Source organism: Polypterus senegalus, chromosome 7, assembly GCF_016835505.1.
Source record: "Polypterus senegalus isolate Bchr_013 chromosome 7, ASM1683550v1, whole genome shotgun sequence".
NCBI classification, from domain to species: domain Eukaryota; kingdom Metazoa; phylum Chordata; class Cladistia; order Polypteriformes; family Polypteridae; genus Polypterus; species Polypterus senegalus.
In genome coordinates this window covers 62351577-62365562 of record NC_053160.1, presented here as the reverse complement: position 1 = coordinate 62365562, position 13986 = coordinate 62351577, and the positions used below count along the sequence as shown (strand labels likewise).

The window sequence follows — 13986 nt, the reverse complement described above, 5'->3', positions numbered from 1 at the left end:
GAATGAAAAATGTGCATATTACATATTGATTTTATATGGATACTATATCAAAACAATGCAAATGTGTTAATTTTATCAGAGTTCAGATTTTCACTCACTGCTAATGGAATAATGTAAACACATCACTTAAAAAGATGAGCAAATGAAAGGCAACGTATGTATTTAAAGATAAGAGCATACTTTGAAATCTGAAAATGACTAGTAGAAAGCTGGAGCAAAAAATTAAACTTCATAACTGGCAATGATGAGTTACGGAACATCTACTCACAAGCACAACCATATCCCCCAACGCACACCCTAAAATTTATGAAACAATTTAATTAATACAGTGTGATAAAAAGCTCATACACTTTGCCAAATCAGAGGCATTAATTTATATGTACAGCAATTAATCTGTCCTATGTGTCTCTTAAGTGTTTATTATAACTAATAACTTTTTGTGATCAGAGTTCTAAGGTGATACTTAAGGTGCTAAGTTACCATAGATGATGTCTTTATAAAGGAATATTTTTCCTATGACCAACCTAAAATTTTCTTGCTGATAAGGAGTATGGAACCACTCAAAAATAATGAGCACACTCCCTTAGTGTGTACCAGTAATTAAGAAACACTTAAAGAATGTTGTAATATTTAATCATATATTGTGGTAATAAAAAATTAGTAGAATGAATAGTTACCAAGGAAGGTTTCACTGTATATATACTTAAATGCTTTTACTGTAATTAGTTTTCACATTTTCTGCATTGGCTGAACATTTAAATGATAAATATTTTAAATTATATGTTATTGTCCATCAAAAACGCAGGATCAAGACCTTAAGGTAAATATCAATATCTAGAAACTTGCAGTAAGTTTAAAATGGGGACCATGCAAATTACAATGAATTGCAAGGTAAGAACAAGTAACTTCAGAGGCGTTGTATGTTACATCCCACAAAATACAAGGTCTGTAACTATTTTCCTTTTTTAAACTTCCCAATTCTGGGCTTTCATGAGCTAAAGATCAAAACCAAGTACAGTGGAACCTCGGTTCACGAACGTCTCGGTACACGTACAAATCGGTTTACGACCAAAATGTTTGCAAAACTTTTGCCTCAGTTCACGACCACACACTCGGTATACGAACAAGCCAGTTTCCCTTTCAGTTTGTACATGTTCAGTCTCTCCCTGTGCATTTCCTGTGCAGTGAGCGAGTGAGCAAGAAAGAGAGAGCGCGACACACACACAGGCACGCGAAAGACAAACACACACACACACAGGCACGTGAGAGAGAGGCTCACACACACACAGACGCGCTAGAGAGAGGCACACACACAGGCGCACATTAGCTAGGCTCGTGAAAGAGAGACACACGCACACACGAAAGAGAGAGCCAGCGAGCGAGAGAGGGAGGGCTGGACTCATAAGGTAGAAAAAGCTTGTTTTTGTTTTTAGTTCTGTTTACAGTGATCGGTTCATAGCGTGCATTGTGGCAATGTTACTTTTCTTGGTGGTTTATTAAATTAAGGATTTTTCAAATGTAAATTTTTTTCCCTGTGCTTAAAACACATTTAAAAAAGTGTTTTTAGCGAGTGGTTCCTAGCACTATATCGCAAACTATTGCAGTATTAGTTTTCTCTGTTGTTCATGGTTTTCTCAGTGTTATTCAATGTTTTTACATTTAGTTCACTATTACGTTGTGCATTCTATGGTGTAATTAACTATATTTGTGCTTAAAAAGTAAAAAAAATATATATTTACATTCAGTTCGTACGGTCTGGAATGGATTAATTGTATTTACTTACAATCCTATGATGGAAATTGCTTCGGTTCACAACCAAATCGGTTTATAACCAGAGTTTTGGAACGAATTATGGTCGTGAACCGAGGTTCCACTGTATTACTATATAGCATACGTCAGACTCAAATGCTAATCATCGCCAGAACTTCAGTTCGAAGACAGTGATCACAGTTTTGATCCATTGTTGTTTGTCATGCATTGTGACAGCAAATCGCTTTGCCACCACACAAGAATTGGTTCAGACATTCACTGCAGGGTGACAACAAGCCATTTCTTAACAAACACTCAGAATGGAACTACATGCCATGGATATCAGAGTAATGTGTAAGAGGCCTTTACTAACAGCTCTTCTCAAAGCTGCACATTTAAAGTGAACATGGAGCCACAAAGAATGGACTGCTGACATTATGATTAGGTATGTCCATTGGTTGAGGTGACAACGTACTTGAAAAAGAAGGGCTATATTAGGCATATGGACGACCATTCTACCTTTTGTGCTTTATCTCCAGTGTAGCTGTGTTGTGTGTACAGGACTGGAACTGCGTAACTAGCAAGTAGAACATTCTGAAGCCTTCTCATATCTCAACTAGCCTGCAAAATCTTGAGAGTTAGATCCTCAAGAAAATCTGTGAGACTATTTGGAACAACAAGTTAAATGCCCTATTTGGCCAAACAGAAGGATTTGTTGCAGAAAAAGTGGATGAAAATTAATTTTGTCCACATCATCAAACTAGTGGCATTCATGTCAGACAGAATTGCAGCTGTTCTTCTGCCTCACAGAGGAGTTACATGCTGTTAGATAAGATTTAACGTGGGGTGACTGATTTTTTTTGTCTGGCGAATTTTATATAAACCCTTGACACATACTTCGCAGAGGTCACTGTACACTGGGGAAATTCCTAAGGAATAGAAGCTAACAAATGTTATCCCATTACTTAATAAAAGTGATCAAGCTGATACAAGTAACTACAGGTCAGTAAGCTTAACATGCAACACAGGTAAATTAACAGAAGCAATCATTAAGTAAAGTTTGAGCATCACATGTTAAAAATAGTTGTATTAGTGAGCAGAAAGCATTAGTTGGGCTCAGAATAGTTGTTAATAGAGGTGTATTAGGTGAATAGTTTAGAAAGGAAAATTGTGGTTCACTACTGTTCTGTAAGGAAGTAACAAAAGTATATGATCAGAGAATTGTATATATTATTTATCTGAACCAAGGCTTTTGATTATTCCCCCACGAGAGGTCAGTAACAAAATTAAATAGAAATTTAGAGTGTAATGTGTTGACAGGTTCAAAACACCAGATACAAAGAATTTCATTTCAAGGAAAATATTCAAAATTAGGTAATGTTAAAAGTAGTTTACCTCAGGGATCAGTGCTGGAACTGCTGCTTTTTTTTAACCTTTATGAACAATCTTAGTGAGAATACAAATAACAAGCTGGTAAATTGTACATTTTATACCAAAGGAGATGGAACGCCAGTTAATGTAAAAATCAGATTAATCACTTCAGGGGGACCTGGGCAGACCTGGATGTGCTTGGGACAGATTAAATTTAATGTAAATTATTAAGCATCAGCATCCATGTATGAGATCACTTCAAAATGTTTCTTTTCATTAGGGTAATGTAAGCTAAAAGACATTTCAATGAAGTATTTTGTGTGAGAACTTTGTTTGACTTTGCTGTTTGATTTTGTGTTTTGACTTTCTAATCCTTGCCGGTGCTTTGTCTGTATAACTGCCAGCCCCTTTTCATGCATTCCTTTTTTTTTTTTTGATAATTTTTCTTATGCTCGGTATTCTTTTAAACTCCTATTCCTCTGACTGGTATTCATAACAATGTATCTCTCACCTTTTCCTCATGGCATGAAATTTTCTATTGTTAAGTGTAAAAAAAAAACCAATCTGTCCTAAATGGACAACAAATATCCCTTGTAAGAGATTGTTTGCTGTATCTAGTAGGTTAGAGGAAAATTACTGACTTCTTGCCCTCTTCCCTGGCTTCTCCCTCTTAAAAGACATCTTTCTCTGAATATGTCTGGTCTGGAGGTCTTCTCTCATGTCTCTCTCTTTTCTGTCAATAACAGTGTCAGTGAGTCTTCACTTGATTCTTATATGTGAAAACTTATAGCAACCTGCATAAACAAATAATACTTAACAAAACATAAAAAGGCAGCATACAGTGCCATTGTTTTTGAATGAATGCATATGTTGATTTATTTGCACTATTAAAGATATTTGCTGAAGTGCCTAGCATATATCTCTTAATGGACTCTGAATACAGAAAAAGATTGAGAGATGTCTCTTTTTTTCATTTGGTCATATAACAAAATGACAATTCAATTTTACTGATAGTGGTACAGCATAAATGCTATTTTCAAGGTACATCTAATAGCTGTTCAAACAGCAGCTTAGAGCAATTTGAAATGTAAAAGTGTCTCCTTCCTAAATTGCTGAAAATATACAGCTTTCTTATAAATGGGATAATTTTGTTCTACACTATGTTCCACTAAAATCCATGTAAAATCTTTAAGGGTTTGCATATAAGACAAAAAAATACAATTGGGTTTAACAAGGCTTTTTAATACATTATTATTAACCTCTCCTCCTTGAACCGTCACCTTATCGTGGTGGAGGGGTTTGCGTGTCCCAATGATCCTAGGAGCTATGTTGTCCGGGGCTTTATGCCCCTGGTAGGGCCACCCAAGGCAAACTGGTCCTAGGTGAGGGATGAGACAAAGAGCGGTTCAACAAACCTCCAATGAAGAAAAAACTTTGGACAACGCTTTCCCTTGCCCGACGCTGGTCACCGGGGCCCCTCTGGAGCCAGGCCTGGAGGTGGGGCTCGATGGCGAGCGCCTGGTGGCCGGGCCTGCACCCATGGGGCTCGGCCGGGCACAGCCCGAAGAGGTAACGTGGGTCCTCCTCCCCATGGGCTCACCACCTATGGGAGGGGCCAAGGAGGTTGGGTGCAGTGTGAGTTGGGTGGTGGCCGAAGGCGGGGACCTTGGCGGTCTGATCCTCGGCTACAGAAACTGGCTCTTGGGACGTGGAATGTCACCTCTCTGAAGGGGAAGGAGCCTGAGCTAGTGCGCGAGGTCGAGAGGTTCCGCTAGATATAGTCGGACTCACCTCGACGCACAGCTTGGACTCTGGAACCAATCTCCTTGAGAGGGGCTGGACTCTCTACCACTCTGGAGTTGCCCCCGGTGAGAGGCGCCGAGCAGGTGTGGGCATACTTATTGCCCCCGACTTGGAGCCTGTGCATTGGGGTTTACCCCGGTGGACGAGAGGGTGGCCTCCCTCCGCCTTCGGGTGGGGGGAAGGGTCCTGACTGTTGTTTGTGCATATCGCGAACAGCAGTTTGGAGTATCCACCCTTTTGGAGTCTCTGGAGGGTTGCTAGAGGGCATACCTTCTGGGATTCCCTCGCTTTGCTGGGAGACTTCAATGCTCACGTGGGCAATGACAGTGAGACCTGGAAGGGCGTGATTGGGAGGAATGGCCCCGATCTGAACCCGAGCGGTGTTTTGTTATTGGACTTCTGTGCTCGTCATGGATTGTCCATTACGAACACCATGTTCAAGCATAAGGGTGTTCATATGTGCACTTGGCACCCAGGGTCAGGATGATCGACTTTGTGGTCGTGTCGCCGGACTTGCGCCATATGTCTTGGACACTCGGGTGAAGAGAGGGGCGGAGCTGTCAACTGATCACCACCTGGTGGTGAGTTGGCTTCGATGGTGGGGAAGATGCGGTCAGACCTGGTAGGCCCAAACGTGTTGTGAGGGTCTGCTGGGAACGGCTGGCAGAGTCCCCTGTCAGAAGTAGCTTCAACTCCCACCTCCGCAGAACTTCAACCACGCCCCGAGGGAGGTGGGGACATTGAGTCCAATGGGCCATGTTCCGTGCCTCTATTGTTGAGGCGGCTGACCGGAGCTGTGGCCGCAAGGTGGTCGGTGCCTGTCGTGGCAGGAAACCCCGAACCCGCTGGTGGACACCGGTGAGGGATGCCGTCAAGCTGAAGAAGGAGTCCTATAGGACTTTTTGTCCTGTGGGTCTCTGGAGGCAGCTGATAGGTACCGCAGGCCAAGCGAACGCTGCCGGTTGTTGCTGAGGCAAAACTCGGGCATGGGAGGAGTTTGAGAGGCCATGGAGAGCGACTTTGGACGGCTTCGAGGAGATTCTGGTCCACCGTCCGGCGTCTCAGGAGGGGGAAGCAGTGCAGTGTCAACACCGTATATGGTGGGGATGGTGCGCTGCTGACCTCGATTCGGGACGTTGTGGGTCGGTGGGAGGAGTACTTCGAAGACCTCCTCAATCCCACTAACATGCCTTCCAATGAGGAAGCAGAGCCTGGGGACTCTGAGGTGGGCTCTCCCATCTCTGGGACTGAAGTCACCGAGGTGGTCAAAAAACTCCTTGGTGGCAGGGCCCCGGGTGGATGAGATACCGAGTTCCTTAAGGCTCTGGATGTTGTAGGACTGTCTTGGTTGACACGCCTCTGCAACATCGCATGGACATCGGGACAGTGCCTCTGGATTGGCAGACCGGGTGGTGGTCCCCTCTTTAAAAGGGGACCGGAGGGTGTGTTCCAACTATAGAGGGATCACACTCCTCAGCCTCCCTGGAAAAGTCTATTCGGGGTTCTGGAGAGGAGGGTCCGTCGGATAGTGAACCTCGGATTCAGGAGGAACAGTGTGGTTTTAGTCCTGGTCGGAACAGTGGACCAGCTCTTCACCCTTAGCAGAGTCCTGGAGGGTGCATGGGAGTTTGCCCGACCGGTCTACATGTGTTTTGTGGACTTGGAAAAGGCATTGACCGTGTCCCTCGGGAATCCTGTGGGGGTGCTCGGGAGTATGGGGTACCGGACCCCTGATAAGAGCTGTTCGGTCTCTGTACAACCGTGTCAGAGCTTGGTCCGCATTGCCGCAGTAAGTCGAGCCCGCTTCCAGTGAGAGTTGGACTCCGCCAGGGCTGCCCTTTGTCACCGATTCTGTTCATAACTTTTATGGACAGAATTTCTAGGCGCAGCCAGGGTGTTGAAGGGGTCCGTTTGGTGGACTCAGGATTGGGTCACTGCTTTTTGCAGATGATGTTGTCCTGTTTGCTTCATCAGGCCGTGATCTTCAGCTCTCTCTGGATCGGTTCGCAGCTGAGTGTGAAGCGGCTGGGGTGAGAATCAGCACCTCCAAATCCGAGAGCATGGTCCTCAGCCGGAAAAGGGTGGAGTGCCCTCTCAGGGTTGGGGGAGAGATCCTGCCCCAAGTGGAGGAGTTCAAGTATCTCGGGGTCTTGTTCACGAGTGAGGGAAGAATGGAGCGTGAGATCGACAGGCGGATCGGTGCGGCATCCGCAGTGATGCGGCTCTGCATCGGTCTGTCGTGGTGAAAAAGGAGCTGAGCCGTAAGGCAAAGCTCTCAATTTACCAGTCGATCTACGCTCCTACCCTCACCTATGGTCATGAGCTATGGGTAGTGACCGAAAGAACGAGATCGCGAATACAAGCGGCTGAAATGAGTTTCCTCCGCAGGGTGTCTGGGCTTTCCCTTAAAGATAGGGTGAGAAGCTCAGTCATCCGGGAGGGGCTCAGAGTAGAGCCGCTGCTCCTCCGCATCGAGAGGAGTCAGATGAGGTGGCTCGGGCATCTGATCAGGATGCCTCCTGGACGCCTCCCTGGTGAGGTGTTCCGGCACGTCCAACTGGGAGGAGGCCCCGGGGAAGACCCAGGACACGCTGGAGGGACTATGTCTCCGGCTGGCCTGGGAACGCCTTTGGGATTCTCCGAAGAGCTGGAAGAAGTGGCCGGGAGAGGGAAGTCTGGGCCTCTCTGCTTAAGCTGCTGCCCCCGCGACCCGACCTCGGATAAGCGGAAGAGGATGGATGGATGGATGGATGGATATTATTAACCTTAATCTATAGTAATTCATTTTTTTCTACTTCTGATTACTGTACATCTAACAAAATTATAATAAAAATTATTGTACTGTTATTATTAGAGTGTTAGTAATTATTCTCATTTTATACTGAGCGGCCAGTTTGTTAGGTACAGCGATCATATAGCACTTACAACAGTTTTAATTCATTTGGGCTTGGGCTCAAGAATGTGCATGATATGCATGCAGCATGTCTGTCATCCTGTAACACCAATTTTTGTGATTATAACCTTATATGTCATTCTTAAATAGTGTCACACATGTGTGCTTGGGGAACAACCTTAAGGCTTTGGCGAGTGTAATTTATTGCTAAGACATGAGGGGCACTGTCTAATAACATTCTCTCTTCTCCTTATCCTTATCCCACTCTGACATCAGTAATGGGGTCAGACCACCTGGACCTGCCTCTTCCTCCCAGAATCTAACATAAGAGGAAACAATGCCATCTTGGACAGAGTGTCTGAATTTAATGAAGTCTCCATCTTACGCTTTAAAGGCCAGTTTATTTTAGGCCTTATGTGTAACCTCAAAATACGGGGTTTGCCTTTGTGTGCCCCAGACCCTTTATCTTGAGCCTTTGTCTCTTTACAATAGAAAGTTCCAGTCTCAACCCACAATTGCCACACCATTGCAAGTAATCCAATAATATATTCTAGGAACATTTAAGGATTCAGTTGGAGTTGTGGCATAACAGTATTATCCTACTTCCAGAAGGGTACACTACTGCCATGAAAGGATACAACTTTACAGGAACAATTCTATTCTATGTCACTCAGATGGCTCCCCCCTCAGTGCTTGATGTGTCTGGTACCCACTGGTACACAGTACCAGCACATTTTCCAATTTCTACCTAGGCTACCTGCAACATTTCTTGGTATACTGTGTCATACGTGTGCATGGGAGGCAGCTAAAGGGCTTGAGTAAGGGCAATTCTGAATCTGAACAGGATGTGGCAGAGTGCGCTGACTCTTTTTCTCGCTTTCCTGCAGACCATTCATGGAAAGTTCCACTTGGCCCTGTTGACATCACTTCCGGGTCCGAACCTATAGAGGAAGGCCTTGCCGGCTCCGACCCCATTGATGTCATGTCCGGGCTCGAGCCTATTGCTGAAGACCTTTCCGATACCGGCCCCTTTGACGTCACTTCCTGCCCTGACCTTTAAAAGCCTCCACCTTTTCCCTATTTCCTCAGTTCTGTTTTGGACTCCAGTTTGTGCACATAAGTGCTATCATTTACTTGCAATTTGCAGCCAGGAAACCAAATATACGGGTGGCTGCCCCAAACCTTACTATGGCTCTTTGTGGAGTTTGTGACAACTGGTACATATAAGTGTACAGTACCAACAGTGCTCGACATTGCATGGGGGACGTCCTGCCAGTAATTTGTTTCCACTTCAAGCACTGCTCTCCATTTATTAACAGCCTTATTATGCAACACAAAAAACACCACAAAACATTTACACTACCACTGGCAGCCTACATCTTTGACAAACAGCAGATTGGTCCATAAGACTCTCCCATAAGTAAGAATTGACAAAAACCAGGATTCAGGAAATGTTTTCCATTCTTTTAACCTTTAGATTTGCTCTATGAATTGCACATACATGCAATCTGCTAAATCCTGAACTAATTGCTTTAAATAACACAATGGACATCTCAAATATGAGAATTGAGAAGTCAGTAGAAAGGGAAGGGCAGGTAAAAATAATATTGCAGCTAATGAGTGTATATTTCTGTATTGTCATTTCATGGTTAGGGACACAAAAAGATGGATGGACCATCTTATATATAAAATTATGAAGTATTTGTTTACCATCTTTTGCACAGACTTGAAGCCTCATAAAAATTCTGACATTAGATTCAGGATGGTTAAATTAATTATAGCAAGAAACTAAAAGTTTACTAAAATGAGCTGTGAGTATTTCAGATTCCTTGAACAATATTTATATCCTTCTAAGGAACTTGAAAAATTTGAGTTCATCGGAAAGAAAAGTCTGAACATTGATATTATGTTGATGAACTTTTATGCGTCATTATAAGTGAACTTTGAACAGATCGGAATTCACGTACACTTCAGTGCAGATTTCTCAAAACAAAACCTACTGCTATTGTTTGTTTTGTACGAGTCTCTGAAGAATTCTTAGACTATAGGAAATAATGTGTAATTTTTAATATGATACATATAAGGATATGATATCCTTAATAAAAGTAAAATCAGTTAATGCATTGTCTTTATGATCACACATTTATACTTCTAGAACCACTTACTCCAGTGGACATTAAAAGGAAAAACATTTATTTTCAGTAGTTCACACAATGATTTGTGTTGATCATGAATGAGATACAGTTTAGTTTTAAATAATGTGAACTGATGAAAACATAAAAAATAAAAAGGACCCTTATTAGAAAAGGATAATACAAGTACTCGATATACAACAAAATCTAAACTGTGTCCATACAGAAATACCTTAATGTATTTTGCTGAACATGTAGAAGTCAAAACATATTTGTTCTTTTTTATCTTAAGAATATCACTTTTGTGTCATTTTGTTCTCACAAAAAAGTAACGGTAATGTAAACATTTAAAACTCACTGCACAAAAATTACAACTCGCCACATAGAAATTAATATATCAGAATAAATAAGTTCTTTAAAAAGTTGAACGTTTTAGACTTTTACTTACTTTAGTTTTAAGCGATGTCCACCTGCTAACTTTAAACATCCTTTCTAATTTATTTTCTTTTTTTGTGACTATATGGATTCTAATAAGCTGATAAAAATCAGCAGACCTTTCATGTAGCAAATACTAGCTGAGACTAACTACAGCTCAGCACACAATTCTTCACTTTTGGAAAAATACATGTGATATTATTTCATCAAATCAAATGACAACTTTACCATCTTCTTCTTTGTTTGATGTCAATTGGTGTATTGATTGCATATGGAGACCCATGAATGTAGGCGTTCCGGTATCTGGCCACCTTCTCCAAGGTGAGGTATTCACAATTTGCAGGCAGGCTCATTTTCCTTCATATGCAATGGAAATGAACACCACAACACTTTTCAGCAGAAATAAATTCCAAAAATCAAAGATTTCAGACAGGAGAAAAAAAAAACAGCCCAGGTTCAGTTTTTCATTCTGTTAGGAATTGAACAGAAATGTGTCTGATGTGCTCATTTACAGAACCGCAGTGTTCATTACTGAGTGAACTAGACTCTTTTGTCAGGATGAGTCTCTGACATATTACTAGCAGGACTGAAAAGGCTGGGTAAATATTGCCCCCCCCCTCCTTCCCCCACTGTCACTCACACACTCCTAGAGCAGCCACTGGTTTCTTGTTTATGCAATCAACTAGTTATTAGTCTCACTGTTTGTCACTCAATGTGGCGACAGCCACTTGCAGAGCTCTGTGTATTTCTTAATATCCTCTCAAGTGACAGAAAAAAGGACATTTTATTAACCAGTCTGCTTTTCTTAAGGATATATTCTGTTCTTATCTGTTAATGTTTCAAGAATTACTTTAATTTCATTTGTTTTTATATGATTCTTGCTCTGTATTATTATAATTCTAAGATATTTGTTCCTCACTTGTTCCATACGTTTATAATGTAAGTATAATATTTAGAAATGTATGCAAACTGTATAGCATTGTAGATATACTCAATTAAAATATAAATATATTGACTGACATTAGAAACAAAGCAGTGGTATCTATCAATCTATTATAAAACGTGGTTGAGATTTTCAGAAGCATTGATTAAACCTTGGATGGGTTGCTGGTATACTGAAAATATCCTACCACAACAGGCCCATTTACAAAATAAATATGTATATCTGGAGCCTAGGATTTAAACCTAGGACTCTGAAGCTGTTAGGCTAAAAATCCTAATACCATACTGCTTTCAAATGTTCTAAATTTGTAAATAAGTGCATAATATATGCACCTGAATTTAAGCAATAAGCAAATAATAGTCTAACATTAAAATGTGAAAAATGTACTATAGATGAATCAATATCATACAGAATACCCACAATGAAGGTTATTAAATATATGTAACTTATAAATAATCCATACATGTGAGATTAAAATGTTTTTTCTTTCTTAAAAGTTTTTCTTCAGTGCAAAATGCATCTCATATAAATATACTCAGCCATGTTAAAATATTTACCCGTCGTTAGGAAATGTTGAATAACCAGATCTTGCATTCTGTTGTTAACCTTTATTCAGAAGCAGTATCACTAATACCACGTATTTATTTGAGCTTGTATCTATAAGTTAAAGAATGACTCAATCTTAAATATCGATGAGACAATGTTGTCACTCGTGCAACTTCAGTTGACATACAGTAATAACAACAAAATATGTTACTACAACAAATAAACAGAAAGAAAAGGATGGTGCCTCTTTACCTTAAAATGGGAAAACAATATGGAATTAGTGTAAATTTAAAATATACTTACTTGTTCAAATTAATTTCACAATATATTAAGAGAAAATCATTCAACATATTCTCAAACCATAATTCATGGTATCTACAAAACCAATATTGACACTTTCTAAGAAACTCTCAAGTATTAGTTTCAAAGCAAACCAGTTGGTCCACTGTTTCACACATAAAACCACTAGTTTCTTTCCAAAATGAAAACTTCTTCATCAAAATGTTCCCCATCAAAAATCTACTTCAAGGCAAGTACCTTTAAAAAGAATGTTTAAATCATTTTGTAACTTAACCCAAAATTGTCATTCTTTCTTTATCTCACAGTATAGGAATACAAGGTTAGGGCTGGCTATGCCACATAGGCAAAATAGTCGTAGGGCTGTAAAGTTTTTGATGGGCGGCATTTTGTCAAATATAATAGATGCAGTGGCACTGGGAAGGTATGGCTTTTGGTGATATTTGGTTCCCAGCCACTGACTTTCCCCAATATGCCCTTACCTCCTGACACCAGCCCCCACTTGTCGATCTAACATCCATGTCCAACTGGAGTGAATCTCCAAGACAGAACCCCCCACCTCAATCTTTGATCTATGCTTCATGTAAGAAAGTCAGAAAGGGGACTCCAATTGCCCAACCCCTATAACCCGGTTCTTCCATCTCCAATAATATTTCAAGCAATTGCCACAGTGTGGGTGCAACATTTTTCCTTTTGCCTCTCGTAGTTAGAGCTGGTGCTGAAACCAGACGAAGATAAGGATGTTAGGAACATTCTGACAATCAGGGTAAAAGTGAGGCATCTCTCGGGACCAAAATGTCCAAAGAAAAATAAATTCGCTAGAGGCAATCATGGAAAAGGAAGCAGTCAGCTCAAAGACAAGCATTAAATTTAAATGTTGGCTGAAAGAGGTTTGGCTATTAGGATTATATAGGGTATATACAATTGCTACGTGATCTAATAAAGCACTGAATCTATCAATAACAATTACCTATTTTTTTATAAACAGTGAATCTGGATGTCAAACATGCAGTACATATATCATGTCCTACTTCAAGTACTGCTGAGGAAATAGTGTTCATATATGGCATTATTACATAACTAATCAGTAGGCTGATGTACAACTGTTCAGTCAAACCAAAACTAGTAGATGATGGCTTTTTATATAAGGTGTGAAAAATAAAATCCAGGAAACTGATCCACTCAGTTACCATGTCATGTTGAGGGGATTTCAGTAACATTGAAAGAAGACTTTTTATCGGGTCATATTTTGCAGAACCTTTAGTAACAAACAATGCACAACGTACAGAAGTTTTTGACAAAAAACAGTGAATAAGAAGATGCTGGCATAGAAGTCAGAAATACTGTACATCACGAGCAGCAGGTAACAGTGGGCAAAACTCCTTCACTGTGATGTCCATGCATTAGTTCTAGAGGTAAGGATAAAAATGGACAGAAGTAGAAGGTCCATGATGAACAGTCTGTTGAGAGTTTCATAAAGGGAGGTTCTATAGTTGGGCTGTTATGCACAAACTCCACATTACATTTACAAATGCATGTTTGATGGTAAAAGGATGCAAAAAATATAACCAGTGTTTCCTGAGAAAAAGTTAGATGGCCACAAGTCTTCCTTCACCTTGCAAACATCAAGAATATCAATAGACTTCAATGCTTGTTTTACACACTTCTATAGTGTAGGGTTATTTTATTAGCATGATTAAATCCACTAATTCTCCTAAAGGGCAATGTAAATGACAATTAATATAAGGCCCTTTTGAATAATTAAATAGTCAATAGTGGAATCCTCTACAAAGAGTATGCCCACATTTACACTGTAT

General features: G+C 40.8%; 1 protein-coding gene across 6 annotated transcripts in view; it reads right to left on the bottom strand.

Moving 5' to 3' along the window:
• pde4d (phosphodiesterase 4D, cAMP-specific) overlaps positions 1–13986 on the bottom strand; it is a 1397741-nt gene that overhangs the window by 302075 nt on the left and 1081680 nt on the right. The gene's annotated exons all lie outside the window — the stretch shown is intronic.